The sequence below is a fragment of the Marmota monax genome, unplaced genomic scaffold, assembly GCF_021218885.2.
Source record: "Marmota monax isolate L192 unplaced genomic scaffold, Marmota_monax_Labrador192_F-V1.1 WCK01_AAM20220418_F8-fsc00003, whole genome shotgun sequence".
NCBI lineage: Eukaryota > Metazoa > Chordata > Mammalia > Rodentia > Sciuridae > Marmota > Marmota monax.
The window spans coordinates 28,244,329-28,263,661 of NW_026694084.1; the positions used below are offsets into that span (position 1 = coordinate 28,244,329).

General features: G+C 42.3%; 1 protein-coding gene across 2 annotated transcripts in view; it reads left to right on the forward strand.

Annotated features, from left to right (window-relative positions):
- Zhx2 (zinc fingers and homeoboxes 2) overlaps positions 1 to 9,907 on the forward strand; it is a 163,815-nt gene extending 153,908 nt beyond the window's left edge. For both annotated transcript variants that reach the window (XM_046464601.2, XM_046464600.2), the window contains one exon: positions 8,636 to 9,907. The gene's annotated coding sequence lies outside the window, so the exon portion shown is untranslated. The remainder of the gene's footprint in view (positions 1 to 8,635) is intronic.
- The last annotated feature ends 9,426 nt before the right edge of the window (positions 9,908 to 19,333 follow it).

A 19,333-nucleotide genomic window follows, 5' to 3' on the forward strand; every position in this document is an offset into this window, starting at 1 on the left:
GAAGCAAGGCATTGAATCCCCCTGAGCCTCGGTTTCTTTGCTATAGAGTGGATCTAACAGTGCCTTCCTGCCAGGTCACTGGAAGCAGTAAAAAGAGATGAGCTGTTATCACTTGGCACTGTGGCAGAGAAACCTCAGCTACAGGCACTGCTGCTACAGCCATGCTCGTTCTTGTTTCTGACTGTGCCACCGAGGTCCTGTGGCGAATGGGAATCGCCTCCCCCGCCCCCCCCCGCCCCCCCCACCAACCCCGCCCAGCTTCCATTCCACTCCTGCAATGGGTGATGTGGATCACAATGGGTGACTTTGGCTAGATCCCTTGAGGTCATACCAGATCCCAAGGACATCCCTGAAATCCATTCCATCCACAGACTTTTCTTTTACAAGTTGGTTTCTTAGTGACAACAGTTCAGCCTTACTCACAGGGGTGTCGAGGGAGCATGGGTGTGTTTAATATTCAGGAATGAAGGACATCATGGGTGATTTGCTGATACCTTTGGCTAAGAAGTCTGCTCTTCTTGCTCTGGGTCCCCTCTACAAAAATCAGCTCTCAGGGCCTTCTCAGCCAGAGAGTGCCCAAGCGGTAACATGGCCTTACCAGGAGGGAGGCAAAGGAAAAGCCCAGGCTTCAGGGATCCCCAGGTCTGACACCCCTCTGGCCTCTCATGGAACGCGGGCTGCATTCTTCACAGCGTCTCTTTGGATTCCTTTCCCGGAATCTCTGGATCCTGGGAGCCAACAGAAGTAAACATGGAGATCCGACCTAGTTTCCTAGAACTTCCATAACGTAGCACAATCCGGGCAGTTTCAACAACAGAAATGCATTCTCTCACAGCTCTGGAGAGTGGCGGGCAAGGTCCCCGAGGGTGTCTGATCCCGGCTCTCGAAGCTGCTGGCGGGCTGCTGACATCCCTGGCCTGCCTGGGCTTCTGCATGCATCATCCCGACCTCTGCCTGACTTCTCATGGCCTTCTCCCCTGTGCGGGTCCTTCCTTTCCCTGTCTGTCTCTGGGTCCACGTTTCCCCCTTTTCATAAGGTCACTAGTCCTATCGGGTGAGGGTCCACCTGACTACCTCAGTCTAACTCTTACTTCTGTGAAGGTATTTCCAGATAGTTACACTCTGAAGTACTGAGGATTGGGGCACATATGTTTTATATGCTTTGGAGGCACATATTCAACCATAGCAAGGTCCTTGGACTACTTTCATATCTTGGAAGTAATATAAGAAGTAGACCTTCTCATACTGACTTCTCGTAAGTACTGTTTGTTAAGAGGACAGGATTTAGAGCTTGCCTAGATCCCACCTCTGCTTACAAGTTGTGTGATCTTGGGTAACCTATTTATTCTCTGTGTTCAGATTCCTCACCAGTAAAATGGGAATAACATCTATACTTCTTAGGGTTGATATAAACATTAAATAAAGGGCTGGGGCTGGGGCTCAAGTGGTAGCGCGCTCGCCTGTCATGCGTGCGGCCCGGGTTCGATCCTCAGCACCACATACAAACAAAGATGTTGTGTCCGCCGAGAACTAAAAAAATAAATAAATATTAAAAAAAAAAAACATTAAGTTAAAATATACTTTACGTAGTACATCTTTTTTATTTTTTATTTGTTCTTATTATTTATACATGATAGAAAAATGGTTTTTGACGTTCATGCATATATAAAGTATAACTTCTCATTCTTCTGATTGTATGTGATGAGAATTACATTGATGGTGTAATCATATATGCACATAGGATAGTAAGGTCTGACTCATTCTACTATTTTTCCTATTCTCATTCCCCGACCCTTCCCTTCATTCCCCTTTTTCTAAGTACTTCTGTTCTTCCCTACTTTCCCCCATTGTGAATTAGTATCTGCATATCAGAGACAACATGCAGCCTTTGTTTTTTTTTTGGGGGGGGGATTGGCTTATTTCACATAGCATGTTAGTCTCCAGTTCCATCTATTTACCAGCAAATACCATAATTTCATTCTTCTTTAAGGCTGAGTAATATTCCGTGGTATTCATGCACCACATTTTCTTTATCTAGCCATCTGTTGAAGGGCACCTAGGTTGGTTCCATAGTTTAGCTATTGTGAGTTGAGCTGCTATAAATATTGATGTGGCTATATCACTGTACTATGCTGATTTTAAGTCCTTTGGGTATAAACTGAGGAGTGTGATAGCGGGATCAAATGGAGATTCCATTCCAAATTTTTCGAGGAATCTGCACGCTGTTTTCCATAGTAGTTACACCAATTTGCAGTGCCACCAGCAATGTATGAGTGTACCTTTTTTCCCCACATCCTCGCCAACACTTATTGTTGCTCGTATTCTTGATAATTGCCATTCTGACTGGAGTAAGATGGAATCTCAGTGTAGTTTTAATTTGCATTTCTCTAATTGCTAGAGATGTTGAACATGTTTTTAATGTATTTCTTGACCCATTGTATTTCTTCTGTGAAGTGTCTGTTCAGTTCCTTTTCCTATTTATTTATTGGGTTACTTGGGGAGTTTTTTGGTGTTAAGTTTTTTGAGTTCTTTATACATCCTAGAGATCAATGCTGTACATGAGGTGCAGTGGCAAAGATTTTCTCCCGTCCTGTAGGTTCTCTCTTCACATTCTTGATTGTTTCCTCCACCGTGAAGAAGTTTTTTACTTTTATTCCATCCCATTTATTGATTCTTCATTTTACTTCTTACACTTTAGGAGTCTTGTTAAGGAAGTCAGTTCCTAAGCCTACATGATGTAGATTTGGGCCTACTTTTCTTCTGTTAGACACAGGGTCTCCAGTCTAATGCCTAAGTCCTAGATCCACTTTGAGTTAATTTTGCGCAGGGTAAGAGATAGTGTCCAATTTCATTTTGCTACATGTGGATTTCCAGTTTTCCCAGCACCATTTGTTGAAGAGGCTATCTTTTCTCCAATGTATGTTTTTGGCACCTTTATCTAGTATGAGAGAACTATATTTATGTGGGGTTTTCTCTGTGTCTTCTCTTCTGTACCATTGGTCTTCATGTCTGTTTTGGTGCCAATACTGTGCTGTTTTTGTTAAAATAGCTCTGTAGTGTATATATATATATTTTTTTTTTGGGGGGGGGGTGGTGGGAGGGAATACCAGGGATTGAACTCAGGGGGACTCAACCACTGAACCACATCCCCAGCCCTATTTTGTATTTTATTTAGAAACAGGGTCTCACTGAGTTGCTTAGTGCCTTACCACTGCTGAAGCTGACTTTGAACTCATGATCCTTCTGTCTCAGCCTCCTGAGCCACTGGGATTTCAGGCATGTGCCACTGAGCCCAGCACATAGTATAATTTAAGGTCTGGTATTGTGATACCTTTGGCTTCACTTTTCTTGCTAAGGATTACTTGGCTCTTCTGGGTCTCTTATTTTTCCAAATTAATTTCATGACTGCATTTTCTATTCTATGAAGAATATCATTGGGATTTTAATAGGAATTGCATTAAATCTGTATAGTGCTTTTGGTAGTATGGCCATTTTGACAATGTTAATTCTGCCTATCCAAGAACATGAGAGATCTTTCAGTCTCCTAAGGTCTTCTTCAATTTCTTTCTTGGTGTATTATAGTTTTCATGGTAGAGGTCTTTCACCTCTTTTGTTAGATTAGTTCCCAAATATTTATTTTTTTGAGGCTATTGTAGATGAGATAGTTTTCCTAATTTTTCTTGCAGTAGATTCATCACTGATGTAGAGAAATGCAATTGATTTATGGGTGTTAATTTTATATCACGCTACTTTGCTGAATTTGTTTATGAGGCAAGTGCTCTACCCCTGAGCCACAACCCCAGCCTGATGGTATTAATTGTTCTTTGAAGGTCTTGTAGAACTCATCTGAGAATCCATCTGGTCCTGGGCATTCTTAGGTGATAGGTTTTTGATGGCATCTTCTATGTCATTGCCTAAAATTGCTTTGTTTAAATTGTATATGTTCTCCTGATTCAGTTTGGGTAGGCCATATGTCTCTAGAAATTTGTCAATGTCTTCAAGATTTTCTATTTTATTAGAGTACAAATTTTTGAAATGGTTTCTGATTATATTCTGTATTTCTGTAGTGTCCATTGTGATGTTTCATTTTTCATCATGAATTTTAGTAATTTGAGTTTTCTTTTTCGTTTTTGTTAGCATGGCTAAGGGTTTATCAATTTTTTTATTTTTTCAAAGAACTAATTTTTTGTTTTGTTAATTCTTTGAATTGTTTCTTTTGTTTGAATTTCATTGATTTCAGCTCTGATATTAATTATTTCCTGTCTTCTACTGCTTTGGGTGTTGATTTGTTCTTTTTATTTCTAGGGCTCTAAGATATAATTTTGGTTATTTATTTTGGCTATTTTCTGTTCTTTTAATGAATGAGCTCAATGCAGTGAGCTTCCTCTTAGTACTACTTCATAGTGTCCCAGGCACTTTGATATGGTGTAACACTATTCTCATTTACCTCTCAGTATTCTTTTATTTCATCCCTGATTTCTTCTGCTATCCACTGGTCCTTCAATAGTGTATTATTTAGTCTCCAGGTGTTAGAGTAGCTTCTAGTTTTTATTTTATCATTGATTTCTAATCATTCCATTAGGATCTGATAGAATCCAAGGTATTATCTCTATTTTTTTTTTTTTGTATTTGCTAAGAGTTGATTTGTAACATAATATATGGTCTATTTTGGAGAAGGATCCATGTGCTGCTGACAATAAAGTGTATTCAATCATTAATGGATGAAATACTCTATATATGTCTGTGAAGTCTAAATTATTGATTGTATTATTTAATTCTATAGTTTCTTTGTTTAGTTTTTGTTTGCAGGATCTATTCAGTTCTAAAATAGGTATGTGAAAGCCACCCAGTATTATTGTGCTGTGGTCTATTTGATTCTTGACATCAAGAGGGGTTTGTTTGATGTAGGTAGATGCTCCATTGTATGGGGCATAAATATTTATAATTGTTATGTCTTGTTGATGTGTAATTCCCTTAAGTAGTGTGAAATGTTCTTCTTTATTCTTTCTGATTAACTTTGACTTGAAGTCCACTTTATCTGATATGAGGATATAAACCCCTGCTTGTTTACAAGGTCCATGTGAGTGGTATGTTTTTTCCCCTCCTTTAGCCTTCAGTCTGTTGATGTCTTTGCCTATAAGGTGAGTCTCTTGGAGACAAAATATTGCTGGGTCTTATTTTTAATCCAATCTGCCGGTCTATGACTTTTGATTGATGAGTTTAGGCCATTTACACTCAAAGTTATTGATATATGATTTGTATTCCCAGTCATTTTGGTTTACTTATGGTTTTTAATTTTAATTGGTTTCTCCTTTGATTGACTATTCCTTTAGTGTAGTTCCTCCCCTTCCTGGTTTTCACTGTTACTTTTCATTTTATCTTCATGGAAAATTTTGTTGAGAATGTTCTGTAGTGCCGGCTTTCTAGTTGTGAATTCTTTTAACTTTCGTTCATCATGGAAGGTTTTTATTTCCTCTTCAAATCTGAAGCTTAATTTTTCTGGGTAAAGTATTCTTGGTTGGCATCCATTTTCTTTCAGAGCTTAGTATATATTATTCCAAGACCTCCTAGCTTTGAGAGTCTGAGTTGAGAAAACAGCCGAAATCCAAATTGGTCTCCCTCTAAATGTAACCTGACATTTTTCTCTGGCAGCCTTTAAAATTCTATCCTTATTCTGTATGCTAAGCATTTTCATGATAATGTGCCTTGATGTGGGTCTGTTGTAATTTTGTATATTTAAGGTCCTGTAAGCCTCCTGTATTTGATTTTCCTTTTCATTCTTTAGGTTTGGGAAATTTTCTGACATAACTTCATTGAAAAGTGCATTCCTTTGGTTTATATCTCTACACCTTTATCTATCCTGATAAATCTTAAATTTGGTCCTTTCATTTTATCCCATATTTCTTGGAAGCTCTTTTCATGTCTCTTAACATCTTTTCTCCATGGTTAACTTTATTTTCAAGATTATATGTTTTTTCTTCATTGCCTGAAATCCTGTCTTCCAAGTGGTCTAGTCTGTTGGTGATGCTTTCTATTGAATTTTTATTTTGTTTTATTGATTCCTTTATTTCAAGGACTTCTTCTTGATTTCTTTTCAGAATCTCTAGCTCTTTATGAAAGTAATCTTTCACCTCCTAAATTTTCTCTCTGATTTCACTCCTTACATTGACCTTTACCTTGTGGGACATTTTAACTATATACATTTAAACTCCTTCTCTGACATTTCTCCCACTATGGTGGCAATGGATTCTGTTATTGGGGCATCTTGGATTGTTTGGGGCATTTCATTCCCTCATTTTTTTCATGTTTTGTGTATCTGCCCACTAGCAGTGTGGATCTGAGGCAATGCAGTTTTCTACCCTGTAGACTTAGAGTGTCCCAAAAGGTTTCCAGTACTGTGACATTAAGGGGAAGACAAATAATAGCAGCAAGCAATGCAAATAATATACAGCCTTAAATCAAATATCTCCTACTAAGATACCTATAGTTTTGTCACAATAAACAGAAATAATATGTTCAGTTATTGCCTACAATGAAAACAGTAAGTTTGCAAAAAAGTATACAATTTTAAATAGGAGACAAAGAGAAAACAGGAATGGTGTAGGAAGTGATGTTTATGAGGAAGGAGGAGAGAAGACAAAAGTAAAACTTAAAGGAAGAGTGAAAGAGGGAATAATAGAGGTTGGCTGGTAGCAGGAGAAAAGAGAAAGAGAATCATTGGAAACAGATAAGCGAGAGAAGAAATATAAAGTAAAATTTTAAAATAGAAAATATAAAAATAAAAGAATGCAAAACAAAACTGAAATATAATAATCATACATCCTAGTCCTCAATAAATGGATGCATGAAAAATAATTAGTTTCAAGAATGGTAAAAATGTGAGAGAAAAATGTTAAAGAAAAGGAGAAAAAAGGTCATTATAAATAACTGAACAATTGTTTCTGTTGGAGATCAAAAGTTTCTCAGCTTCCCTTCTCAGCACTCAGATGGGGTTGTCTGAAGTTTGACACTTGCTCCACCCTCAGGGTAAATGGGGTTGCTAGGATGAGAAGGTTAATCCTGGAGGCAGGGTGTAGGCTTAGGTATGCTCTAGACTCTTTGCTGGGTGCTAATTGGTCTGGAGATTTTAAATCAGTGCAAATCCAGGGCCCAACAATTCCTGGTCCACATTGGAAGACCACACCTCAGGAATCTCCTTTGGGTTCCGCTTGTGTGGTGTATGATCCAGTTCTTAGCCCACCAAGTCACCTGTGGACCCCACATTTCCTATTCTCTGATTCCGTCTCCAAACTCAATCTTTCCCATCCCCAACACTTTGAATTCCCAGTCAGGCCCTTCTCTCCCAGCCAGTCCTGTAAGCAGCCAGATTGGAGGAGGAGGGGGAAGCCTGGTGGGTTTCCACGACCAGTTGCCCCCTGTGTAACCCTTGATTTTCTCTATGCTTTATTTTCTTCTGGATATTAAGACACACACTCTATCATGCAGTATGGGTTGCCTAGCTTGTTTCTTGAGCCAGACTCGTGTCTGCCAGAAATCAGCTCCCCTAGCTGCCGACCCCGTCGTAGTGGCTGCAAAATGGTTTCTTCCTCTGCCCTCTACATACACTGGGAGAGATGGTGGCTTTTTCCCGTACAAGGATATTGTGCAGCACACCTTACTATTTTGTCAGGCAGTGACTCTGATCTCTAAACTATCCATACCCCAACACACCTCAGTCCTCCTGAGAATGGGGGTCCTGTTAATTCCCTTATTGCTTTACTGCATTTGTGGAGAGACCATTCTGGTTTGTGCTTCCAGTGGCAACTGTGGCTGTGGCACAGGGGCGTTCTTGCTTATTTATTATATCCAACCTCCTGAGTCCTCCATCTGTTTTGAGTGTCCAGTATTATATTTCAGTAACGTCCCCCCTAATTTTTGTTTATTCACCCACTTTGCTAAAAAGCTGCCCATCTGCTTTCCTTGGTTTCATGCCACAGACCCACCAGGGAAGTGACCTCTCTATTCCACCATCTTCCTCTCCTTCTATGTAGTGCATCTTATTATTACCATTATATGTCCTATCCTGTTTGGAAAAGGCTCCATCTAATGGAAGCATATAAAATACTGTTGCTGTGTTCCAGGTGCTCCCCCCAAGGCTGTTGTGTGTGTCAACTCATTGAATCATCTTGAGATGTTCCATGAGGTGGATGTTATTTTCATCCCTGTGTTACAGAAACAAAAACTAAGCCCTGGAGAGTTAAGGTCCCATGTGTACAACCCCACAGTCACTAAGCAGGAAAATCAAGACCTGAGTTCAGGGCCTTTTAGGAGCCTCTGGAGTGATGGGTGTCTCCCCAGGAGTAGTAAAAGGGTCTCATGATGGCAAAAAGAATCACAGGCCACCACCTTCCCTGGCCCAGAAAGCCACTCAGTTTTCAAAGGCGTGACTCTGGAGGTACTCCCCAGAAGGTCACTCTGTGCTCGGGACACACTCCTTTCTTAAAACTGGCCCTAAACGTGAATGGCATCTGACCCTCTTCCAAGCCCTGGAGTGGCTTTGGAAGGAGTTCACCACCCCCAGGAGAGCTGCCTTCCACCCCAGTGAATGACAGTCCCTCCTCTGACGCCTTGTCTCTGCTATGTGTCATCCTTCCAGGGAAGTCCAGCAGAACCTCTGGGCTGATAAAGCGGACACTCTGTCTTTGAAGAACGAAGAGAACTTCTGGGCCACGGGCCACCTCGCCAGCGACTCCAAGTGGAACTGTGTAGCCCACGTGTGCCTGGAGGGCACGGGAACCCCAGCCACCCAGCGCACCTCCCAGAGGGCCGGTGGGAATTGTCGATAGTGCCAAAGTCCTACACTGCATTTTCAATGGGTCCCTGTACATAGTTTGCTCCGCTGCCCAGGCCCCCACCTCTTGCTATACTGGAACTGATTTGTACAATGTGGGAACTTTGTTATCTTTTTAATGGAGGGCCACTTCCTTTCCCAGCACTTCCATTGTAAGGCTTTTTTCCAGGAAGGGGGACTAACCGCATTACTTTTCCCTTTTCTCTTTTTCTGTTTTTATTTTTATTTTATTAACTGGGGGAGGGAGTATTAGTATTAGTGCCATTATATCTACTGGATTTTAGGTAGGGAGAATTTATCTTTAAATAATGGTAGTTTGAAACTTGGAAGATTTCTTGGTGGGAAGGACTGAGGTTGGGTCTCTGTCTCAGCTCCAAGTGGGCTTCAGACGTCAGATCTTCCATATCTAACCCATTTCCAGTTCTTCCCGGCTGCCTCGGGTCCCTGCCTTGAGTCACACGCAGGCCTTTTGAACTGCCAGGAGGCGGGAGTCTGACTTCTCAACCCCTTGGCCTCGCTGAGAGACTGGATAGCAGGTGGCTGTCCTCTTTAAGCACCTTTTTAAATACCAGCAGAAAGGGCTCTCATGATGGTTAACATCACCATTACACTTACAAAATTTTAAAAAAAAAAATGATCTTCCTCTCTATATGGTACACAGATGAGAAGCTTTGGTTTTCATTTCTCTTCTCAACTGCCTTTTTGGGTGTGGTGTTTGACAAGATTTCAGCTTGAAGACTCACCATGAATTGATTGTGTGTGTGTGTGTGTGTGTGTGTGTGTGTGTGTTGGGCCAATTTTAGATACCTTTGAGTGCACTTTGGTTTTGTTTTGGTTTTTTGTTTTTGTTTTTTGTTTTTTGTTAGTCCTAACTTTTAAAGGAAAACCAAGAGACATATCTGGTGTAAATGTTGCAATATGAATTATGTTTGCAATCCCTTTTCTGCTCTCCCACCCCCTCCCCATTCAAGTACACTGCACAAATAAAATGCTAGGGAGTTTGAATCAAAACCAGTTTTTCTAACTTGTTGCTCATTTGTTGGAACTCAATAAAGCAAAGACTAAACATTTTTACAACCTTTTCCTCTGTTCCTCATTCTTCATTGCTGCCTGGCTCCCGGGCGGGGGGGGCTCAGCCTGGGGTTTCAACTCAGCCACCTCCCATTCCAAATTCGTTTGGGGCCACAATTCCACCTTGGGGAGGCCGACATTACAAGCCAGGTTTTAAAAGCAAGAGGCTGTGGCTGGACTCTTCATCACATCTCTGATGCAGAGAAGAAAGATCTAGGCCTCCCTTCTCCAGGGTCGTGGCAAATTGATCCTTCACATACTGTGGAGAAGAACAGTGGGGTGGGAATGAGAAGACCTTCAAACCCCAGCTGGCTCTCCTGTGACCTGAGGTAAGTGCCCCTCCCTGGGCTGCTGGTGACTGGACGTTGGAAACTACCATTCCTCGCAGGTTCTGTGTTTCTGATAACACTCGCCCAGACCCATCGTCCTCAGAGTCAAACAGGCATCAGAATCAGCGAGTCTGAGCCCGGGATGATTCAGGGGACTGAGAATGTATATGGCTAACAAGGTCCCAAGGAGAAACTGCTGCTTTAGGAACTGCATGTCTAGTTGTTGCATTTTTACGGGGATTTACCCAGTTGGGACCATTTTATCTAAAGAAATCATGTCTTGATTCTTCAGATGAAAGAAAAGACTCCACTTTTCAAAATGAAGTAAACACTAAAAAAAAAAACAAATTCAGAAGAGCCTGACCCCCCTCCCGAAGACACCCGTGAAGTCCCTGCTCCCTCCTGTGGGCTCCCATGACACCATCTCTGTCTCTTCTCTTTGCACAGCTTTAGGATTTATGTGATCAATTTATCGATCCCTCCAAAGTGACACCAGGGCCCATGGATCTCAGTTGGAGAGATTGATAAACTAGCCACATAATCTCTAAAATCCCCCTAATTCTCCTTACTAATCAGCAAACTTGAAAGTAGCTAGCTATTTAAAAATAAACATACTAGTTCTTTTTTTTTTTTTTTGGTGGAGGGATACCCAGAATTGAATTCAGGGGCACTTAATCACTGAGCCACATCCCTAGCTCTATTTTGTATTTTATTTAGAGACAGGGTCTCACTGAGTTACTTAGCATCTCGCTTTTGCTGAGGCTGGCTTTGAACTCGCGATCCTCCTGCTTCAGCCTCCCTAGCCACTGGGATTACACAACATGCACCATCTTGCCCAGTTTAGTTCTTTTTTTTTTTTTTAATTGATTACTTACTATGAATTAGGCTTTGTGGTGAATGCTTTACACTTATTTTCTTTTTTTAATACCTTTATTTTATTTGCTTATTTTTTTATGTGATGCTGAGAATCAAATCCAGTGCCTCACATGCTCTAGGCAAGCACCTTACCACTGATCCAGCGCCCTTATCTTCCTAACCCTCTAGTATAGTTGTGTCTGTTTTATAGATGAGAAAACAGGTTAGTGAGGTTTTGTTTAACAGCCCCAGTCATGTAGATGCTAAGTGATTGTCATGGAATTCTACCAGTTTTACCTGTTATGTGTCCTTCCCCAACTTCTTGAAAAACAGCCTCTTTTCTACAGGCTCTGCCCTCCCTGTTCTATGAGGCTCGGATGGGACCTGCTGTAGTATATGACCCACACCTGGTTAATCATAATCCCATCTGCTGACCCCAAGGATGGCCTGTGGCCAGGACCAACTGAGCTTCCTGAGAGATGGATGCTGAGAGAAATAAACATAGTCTCTCTGCTTGAATAACTGAGTTAAGATGTGGACCTGGAGCTGATTGCAGCTATTTTCCCAGTCATGGGGAGGATACCTGTCTGCATAAGTTAAGAACTTGGAGAGAAAAGCAACCATTTGAGAATATTGCAACTGTTGGAGTATTATAATGCAGGTCAGCTGCTATAACCAGAAACCTCCAAATGCAGTGTTTCAAACATAATAGAAGTTTATTTCTGTTTGGGGCAATAGTCAAGGGTGGGCTGTCAGTCCACACAACTCCCTACATTGCATAGTCCATGAAAGATCTGTGCCTATCTTGTTCCCTTATCAACATCGTGTTCGAACAATGTCTAGCACATAGTAGATGCTCCATAGATATTTGATGGATGATAAATGTACTTTTTGTTTTGCAGTACTGAGTATTGAATGCCAGTCCTCACGCATGCTAAGCAAGTGCTCTACCATTGAGCTACATCCCCAACACTTGGATGATGAATGAATAATGATGATGGATGGATGGATGGATGATGGATGGATGGATGATGGGTAGATGAGGAATGTCAGCTCCACAGTCAAACAAAACCAAGTCTGAGTCCCAGTTCTCCTGATGATCATCTCGTTGGATTTACTTAACTTTTTCAGATTCCTGATTCTTCAGCTGAGACCTGGAGATGATTATACCCACACCATAGGTCTAGTGTGAGGTTCCTGGAGTTCATGAGTTCAAAGTGCCAAACACACAGTAAGCATCGCATGCATAATCCTCCCCTTCTGCCACTCTAACCTGCATCAGGCCAGGCAATGTGAAGGCTGTCCCTTTCCTTGCCTGTATGGCACGCTTGTGTGAGGAGGGCAGCCATGGCGAAGTTCAATCCAGGTCTGGGAGATGATATTCCAGACATGTGCCTCTGGCATTGCAGAGTTTGGCATAGGTAGCAACCCTCTCCTTACCACCCCTAAATTCTCCCCCAAACCCCCAAAATTCCAAAAATCCAACTTGTAGTATTGTGATTTTAAAAAATAACAAAAGGTTAGAAGCAGCTTTAGCTGCTCATTTTGTGGCTCCTACCTGCACTGCCTTCCCCCCCTGTGCTCCCAGCTCCAGGACCCCCTCTCCCACCTCATCACCCCCATGCTGTCCTGTCTGTCTAGCCCATCAGTGAATGTCGCCAGCACTTCCCCCTCTGCAGGCGGCTGCCTGCCCCTCCTTAACTCCTCCCCCTCCTGCTACTCACCACCCTTGCAGTTAAGCTTGGAAAAAATTCTTCAAGCAAAACAATAGAAAAAGCCCTGATAATTGGTGGAAATGAAAACACGGGGAAGACGGTTGTGCTCTCTGAATCATCCAGCAAAATACATCCAGCTGACTTTGTCCATTGGGAATGACTTAAGAGTGGCAGAAACTGGGAGAGAGTTTCCTAAGGGAACAGGGTTCCTGGTGGGGTAGAAGAGAGCAGTGGCTGGAGGAACCATCTGCTGCCTTTTGTCTGCCCTGTGCTTACTTTCTTAGTGCTTTCTTGAGGGGATACTCCTCTCCACCCACTCAACTGATTCTGAGAGCTGCCCATCATGATGAGTATCTGCCTCCCCAACGGGGAGCCTTGGAACTCCATTACCCTGTTCACTGAGGTTCATCAAGACAAGTATAATACCATGCATGAGACCCAAACAGGACCAACCAGGTGCTAGGAGAAAGCACTTCCTTTTCCACCTGGAGCTACCAGAAGCCAAAGCCCTTGCCAGGGAGAGGAAGTCAGTCTATAGGTAGAAAGAATGAGGCTGAAAAACCAACAAAAGAAATTGAGAAACTAGGAGCTATGAAAGGAGAGATGATGATTACGATGATGGTGGATGGTGGTGGTAGTGGTGACAACTACAACATCATCTGAGTCCCTGGACCCTGCCATTCCGGAGGCCAAATCCCTGGCTTTCTATTTTAATAAAAATAGCATAGTTCCCTTTTTGACATAAGCTAAAAGCCTTTTGAGTTGGATTTCTATCACTAGAAACTCAGAGTTCGGATGGGTTGATGAGATTATGAAATAAAAATCAAAGAAAATATTACTCAGCATTAAAAGAGAATAAAATTATGGCATTTGCAGGCAAATGGATGGAGTTGGAGAATATCATGCTAAGTAAAGTAATTGTCCTCCGCCAAAAAAAAAAACAAAGGCTGAACGTTCTCTCTGATAAGTGGATGCTGATCCATAATGGCCAGGGGCAAGGGGTAGGGGGACGGGAAAAATGGAGGAATTTTGATGGGGTAAAGAGGAGGGAGGGGTGGGGAGAGGGCATGGGGGCAGGAAAGATGGTGGAATAAGATGGACATCATTACCCTAGGTACATGTATGACTGCACATATATATGGTGTGACGGTACATCATGTACAACCAGAGAAATGAAAATTTGTGCTGCAATTGTGTACAATGAACCAAAATGCATTCTGCTGTCACATATGCCTAATTAAAATAAGTTAATTAATATTTTAAAAAATAGAAAATACAACACATATAAAAGAGTTACATGTGTCTAGTAGCTACACCATTGGATGATGAAGCTCTAAGTCCTTGCTACTCAAGGGTGGCCCCTGGATCTCCAGCAACAGCATCAACCAGGAGCTTGTTGGAAATGCAGAATCTCTGTCCCTGACCCCAGAGTGTTGATTCAGAATCTGTAATTTGACAGAAGTTTCTATAAGGTGATTGACATGTTCACTAAAGCTGAAGAAACCCTGTTCTGAAGTCACTGAACAGCTCCTGCCTCAACAACTCCAGCACATTGGTGGGTGGGCAGCAAATATAATAATACGTCTCCTGGCTGGGGACATTGGCAATACCCAACATCATTCCCCCCTCCTCTGCCCTCCTGCCACTGCTCCCAATAGCCAAACCCAACCACAAGTCCAAGGGTAACTGCTGATCCAGTCCATCAAATGGCCCAGCACACAGGTCATTGTATGAGTTGGACAAAAGGCAGCAAATGCCCAACCAACTTGCCATCATGCCCCACTCGACACCCACGGCAAAGGTTAATGATCAATCAAAGTATCTTTGCCTTACAGGCTTCAATAAGTCCTCACAATTCTTAAATTGCCCTCCACCATGAATCTATTAACCTTGGAATGTGAGATGAACTATGTGGTAGATGCCATTAGGTGCCTGGCTAATATCCATCCCCATTCTTCCTTGCTAACAGAACCAAAATATTGCTCAGACAGTCACCCCACCCATCCTCAGGTGAGAAACTCAATGTCAACAGCTTCCCTTGCAGCTAGGAGTGGCTAATGAGACATAAGCAGGAGGCCACTGCATACCTGATGCCATTCTTTTTCCTCCCTCTTCTTGCCTTGAACACATTGAACACATTGGTGGTTTTGAGATTCATAGGCCTATGAACCTATGAACCAATATCAGAGCTGTGTATTTTCAAACTTCTTGATGTGAGAGAAAAGTAAACCTCTGTTTGTTTAACCTGCCATTCATTGGCTTTGTCTGACACCTGCAATCAAATCCACTCATAACCAACACAAACCCTACATGCCACCCCTGGGCAAATAAACAGAAATCTCTTCACTCATACACCTATTTGCTTATCCCTGTGCAAATTACAAAGTGGAGAGATTGTTTCCTGTTCAAGGAAACTTGAACTATGTTTGAAGGATGAGTAGGTGTTTGCCAAATGGATAAATCGCAGGAAGATACAAGAAGCAGAAGTGAAAGGGTGTATACAATTTCAGGCTTCTGAGTAGTGAGAATCTAATAATGGGGCTGGGCTGGTAGGTCAGAGGTAGAGCACTTGCCTACCATGTGTAAGGCACTGGGTTTGATTCTCAGCACCACATATAAATAAATAAAGGTCCACTGACAACTAAAAAAACTATTTAAAAAAAGAATCTAATAAGCAGTCTATAATACATAACAAAGTAAGAACACATCAATTCTGAACAACCAACTTTGACAATCAAGTTATCCAGTCATTTCCATTTTCTACTTGGAAAGAACCTGAAAAACAGCCAAAACATTAAGCTATTACCGTGTATGATAGGAAATTAAAAAGTGGTTTGGGATTTTCAAAAATAAGTTCAATTGTACATAAGAAGCAGATGTAAAGTGAAGGTGAGTTTTGGGTGATGGGGAAACTGGACTTAAGAAAGACACATGTATCCCAACTACTCTCTGGGATCTCTGCTCCTCTGAACTCCTGGGGTAAATTGATTTCCATCATCAGAACTTACTCAGTTCTAACCACACATGAGTTTAGTGGTTTTTAACCTTCTCTTTGTCTGACTTTCTTCTCCAGGTCAGAATGTGTGCTGAACCTCAAATTTCATCATTGCCCCCTCTCTTTTAGTAGCAGCACACACATCCCTTCCGGTTAGAGAAGTCTTCTGAGGCTTTCCAACCATATAATGGGGGTGTGGCATCAGCATGGAACATGCCCCTTCTGTCAGATAAGTCATGCAACTCAGGCTCAGCTAGTCATGGCACTCATCTCTGAGCTCAGAGAATGTTCCAAGCTGGGCCAAGCAGACATGCTTGAGGATTACAGAAATTGAAGAGGAACAGCTTCCGATTGTAGAATGTAAGAAAACCGGACGAAAGTCCTAAGAGCATGTAAGACAGGCTGCCATACATGGAAGCCTGTTTAATGTCCCTTAGAAAGATGAGAAAAAAAAAATCAAAGGCCCTTCTAATCATGCTTTGCTTATTTGGACTATGGTTTCTCGGACTGGACCATGTGGGTCATGGTTTTAATAGGGTTACATGAGCGACTTGTTCCAGTAAATGTGAAAGGAAGCTGGAAAGTCAACTGGAAACACATCCTGCTACTAATAGGACACGTCTCATTATGCATTGCGATGGGCCATGCTTGTCTCCCCATTCACTCACACTGTCTTCTGTCTGGTAAGAATTCTTCTGAGCCCTGGGACAGACAGAAACATGGCTAAGTGACAGGACAAGTGACTTTCCACCATCACATGGACTACCCAGGGCAAGGCTACCCAGGAACGAGGGGCCCTGGATTCTGGCCCCTGCTTTTGTCACTAATGGGTTGTATTATGGCTTGGATATGAGATGTCCCCCAAAAGCTCATGTGTGAGACAATGCAGAAAGTTTGGAGGAGAAATGATTGTGTTATGAGAACCTTAATCCAACCAGTGATTTAATCCCCTGATGGGGATTACCTGAGTGGAAACTGAAGGCCAGTAGGGTGTTCCTGGAGGAGGTGGGCATGGGGGTGGGGCCTTTGGGGTATATATTTTGTATCTGGCAAGTGGAGTCTCTCTCTCTGTTCCTGATCATCACGTGAGCCGTTTCCCTCCGCCACACTCTTCCACCATGATGCTCTGCCTCACTGGAGTCCACTGTTCATGAACTGAGACCTCTGAACCCGTGAGCCCTCAAATGAATTTTTCCTCCCCTAAAATTATTCTTGTCAGGTCTTTTAATGACAGCAGCAAAAAAGCTGACTAAAACAGGTTGCCTGACCCTGGGCCAGTCCACCACTTTCCCTCCTTCACCCTCAGGTTTCTTATTTGAAAACTGAGGGGTTTAGATCAGATAACCATTTAGCTTCCATTCCAACACTGAGATTCTATAATTATAGGAATCTGGCCCAGTTCCCTCTAAAGAGGCTTCAGGTTCCAGCTCCTAACTTTACCCTCAACCAAAACCTTTGGAGGAGTTTCTCAGGATAGCAGGGATCTAAGTACACTTCTGGGAAAATGCTCTAAAGCTTCTGAGCAAAGATTGTCAGCAAGCTCCCCTGGAGAGCCTTGGAGAAGCTCTGTGTCCATAAACAATACATAATTAAAGAACAACGGACGACAGGATGGAAAACGGAAAATCAGGCTGCTTAGGAATATTTATCCAAACCCAAAACACAGGAGCGACAGGAGAGAGTCTGCAACTCTCCTCAGCCCAGCTACATTCACAATGGCCCCTGTTTAAAAAAAACAGAGAACCTTTGTTCAGAGTCTTATCCAGCTGCTCTTGAAAGACAGCTGGCCCTGCTCTAGGCCTGGACACAGTCTCAGACACTATCTCCCCGATGCCCAGGTGGGCAAACCTTCCAGGCACCAGCATGAGAACCAGGCTAAGGGCCAGGACGGCCTTAGCAACGTGAATTTCTCTCTAAGGGACTTTTAAATCCAGGTATGCTCCAGGGGAAGTTTTCCGTGGTGCCTCTGACTCCCTTGTGTGGCAGATCATCTGCATATTGTGTAAGAATGACCAGGACTTCATGAAGGAAGGAGATCCACAGAACATTACAATTGTCATCCTCTGCAAATGGGAAATTGCATTACTTTCCCAAACTCAGAGGGGTCGAGTTTGGGCTTCAGAATTCTTCAAGATTGGCTTCAGAAATCTTCTCCGAGCCACACAACTGTTAAGTGTCAGTGCCAGGATTTAAATCCAAATGCCTCTGAGCCCAAGGCCCATGCTCTCACAACAGTCCAGTCCCTCAGCAAGTGGTTGTCATGGGTTGGAACCGATCACAGCTCTGAAAACAGCACATGGGCACATGAATTCAAAATGGACTGACACGAGATGTATGTGTCCCGGGCTTTGGGTCGCCCCCTGGGATCCCTCCAAACACTTCCAGGCCAGGGGAGCAGGCAGTCCTCTGTCCAAGAGTCTGGCTTTCATGTCTGTGATTGTGAAAGGCTGATGGGAATGGGGGCATAGGTTTGGTAAGGCCTCTCGGAGAGCGGTGATAAGGAATAAAATCAACTTGGGTATCAATGCTTTTAATGATCCGCTCCTATTGACTCACAAGAATGAACAACCAGGAGACTGTGGGAATTTGAAATCCACACCCTGACCTAGAAAACTGTGCTTTTTGTAATTGTTTATCCCATCTGCCTCCCTAACCCAATTTTTCTTCCTTTTTCTTCATCTCCTCATTTGAAGGAAGTTGCAGAGTTATGGGATGCCTACGTTTCCCTCTGGCGGAGGGCTCACACTGTTTTGTAATTATCTACCCACGTGACTGTGCCTCATTCACTAGACTGCGTGACCCCCGAGGCGAGGATCTGACTTCATCATCTTTATATCCCCAATGCCTAACACATTGGAGGTTCTTGATAAATACTGAGGAAGGAAGGAAAGAAAAGGGGAGGGAAAGAGGAAGGAAGGGACAAATGAACGAACAACTAGGAGATAAAACAAGGATCTATACGACTCATAAAAAAATTAGCCCTCCAAGAGGAGGAGATAAACTTAAAGTCTTCTTTATATGACAACCAAGTGGGATGCATGGTCTTGACTGAATCCTGGTTGGAACAGACCAATTGGAAAAGAGGTTTAGAGGCAAACGAAAAATGTGTATATGGATGGATCGTAAATGACATTAGGAAATTATTAATCATTAGGTATGCTAATGATATCAGAGTTATGTAAGAAAATTATTCATTGTTAAAGATGCATAGGAAGGGATGAAATATAATGATATCTATTATATATGATATTATATGTATGTATACATATTCATAATTTACTTTTTGTTATTTTTAGTTGTAGACAGACACAATACCTTTTTGTTGTTGTTGTTCATTTATTTTTATGTAGTGCTGAGGATTGAATCCAGTTCCTCAAACATGCAAGGCAAGAGCTACACTTGCCACTCTGTGACAGTTTCCATCAAGTTAGGATGAAGTTATTTTTCTGATTCCTTCATTAGTGAAGTTTATTAGTGGGGCCACACTCGGATTCAATATGGTGGCTCCAGAGCCACCCTAACCCCATAATTTACATTT